Below are 2,133 nucleotides of genomic sequence, written 5' to 3' on the forward strand. Positions count from 1 at the left end.
CATTTTTAATATTTACTTTTAAATTAAGAAATTAACTAACTTATAATACTAAAATTTGAATTATAATCTAGAATTTCATACCAAACTTATTGACATAAATCCATAAAATAGTAGTTCAATAAAATTTTGAATGCAAGTCAACAAACTAGATGACAGGTCTTTGACACACGTCCGGTTGCGATAGGATTACGAAGATGTTTAGGTAGACAAGCATAATGGAAGCTTTAAAATTTAGAAAACCAGATAAATTATCATAGCGACAGAACATTGTGTGCTTTGTGTGTATTATTATTCTGTACTCTTAGGGGCATTATCTAATTGAATAAATATTTAATGTATTTGTACTATAAGTCTAAAAAAGTAGGCTTAAACCTATTCAGCAACTGACAGCAAAAAAACAGGTCAGAGCTGATATATTTCTTGTTTTTGATGTGCATTCTATATTTTATGTTTAATAAGTTTACTAAAATATATCAATCACAATCTCGTTAGGTTAACCAAGATAATGAAATATGATAAAAATTCTCCATAAAGTATGCTCATGAACAGATTGTACGTTACGTGTTCAATACAGTGACATAAGCTGCACATTAGTGATTTACAACTAATGCTGGATTTTTAATTAGACACAAGTGTAAGGGCAATAAAACAATTAAAATTAGATATAAATAGATATATACTGTTATGAGTTTTAAGGTATTTGACATAAAGAAACCGTAGTTTCATGTTACAACTTAGAGCCATTCTAGAAAGAAAGAAATGTATTTGGTATTTTTGTATGGTGATTACAAGATTGGTCAAATGAAAGGATTGAGACAATGTAAATAAGATAACACACAAAATATCATTTTACTGAAAGAATCATTTGATATTTATTTACCACATTTTAGAGATTACTCAAATGAAATTTAATAACTTTAAGATGAAGAAAGTACTTAAAATCTTAAGAAGAAAATCACTTACTATCAAATCACACTAACTCCCTATATTCATGAACAGATTTTCAGTGAAGATGCTTAATTAAACACCTTTTGTGTACAAAATACTATTAATGTTTATAGAATTTCATGAAGATATGGTATAAAAACCCTTATGCTTTTGTATTCTTTATTATGTTTACTATAGGGTTACAAGATCAGTTATACCAATCAAGTCTGTTGGTAAGTGTTGAGCCAGTGTCAAGAAAGTTACATTTTAGGTGATGTCTGTACTTACCACATGTTCTTTCTAACCCTGATTCAATCTCTCTTTGAAATTCAGTTTCTGTTGTCAGGTTCACAACGTTATAGAACGAACTATCCTGATTCTCATCATCACTGTAACTGAACTTTGAAACAACTTCTAGTAGATCATCAGGATGTTCCATTTTCACTTGAACAGACATGTTCTAAAATCAAACAAAGCTTGAAAGGGTTAACAGAAATAACAACTAGTGTTAATATTACATACAGTCTCCACAGCTCACTAACTTAAAACATGATATGATTAATAAACCTAACATTTCAAATTTAGTTATGTAGGTAAGCAGTCCTAAGCTATATAAATACTACATATTTTATGTCTGATTCTATAGTGAAACAAAAAATTGACATACAACACATTGAAACAAGAAAGACTCAACAATGACTTTCTTATTTATCCAAACTGAAAATAAAAATATTGAACTTCATGTTGATATTCTACTGCAGCAAAGCATCAGAGATATCTGTAGAAAACATTGGGTAATACACAGTGAGAAAAACAAAATATGTAAAAAAAAGTGGATAAGCAAATACATAACAAAAATTGTCTTCATTTTGTTTTTTATCAAACTAAAAACAATAACCAGTAAGAAGCCAAAAATCATATTTAATTTTGACAGTGTTACCATCATTAATATCTAAGGCAAACTTTGAGATAAAATATGTCTAAAATGGTGCTTTCAGTGGCATTCTTATACTTGAAGTAATAGCAGAATTAGAGTGTGCATGGACCACTGTCATCAGGCACAATCACTGGAACTTCAATCCTAATAAAGAGACAGTGTAATGGGTTAACATGACCAAAGACAGTGGACATGAGTCAGGTTGAGTGCAGAATTACATCTCGTTCTTTCTATACAATGTGTGGAAAGACCAGGTAAATTAGATATCT

General features: G+C 29.3%; 1 long non-coding RNA gene across 1 annotated transcript; it reads right to left on the bottom strand.

Annotated features, from left to right (window-relative positions):
• Positions 1–373: 373 nt before the first annotated feature.
• Positions 374–1,793, bottom strand: LOC111084547. The gene is made up of 3 exons (XR_002609612.1): positions 1,216–1,793; positions 732–733; positions 374–383 (listed from the first exon to the last, which is right to left on the bottom strand). It is a non-coding gene; the product is annotated as an uncharacterized LOC111084547 (long non-coding RNA).
• Between the last annotated feature and the right edge of the window lie 340 nt (positions 1,794–2,133).

The sequence above is a fragment of the Limulus polyphemus genome, unplaced genomic scaffold, assembly GCF_000517525.1.
Source record: "Limulus polyphemus unplaced genomic scaffold, Limulus_polyphemus-2.1.2 Scaffold78774, whole genome shotgun sequence".
Classification (NCBI taxonomy): Eukaryota; Metazoa; Arthropoda; class Merostomata; order Xiphosura; family Limulidae; genus Limulus; species Limulus polyphemus.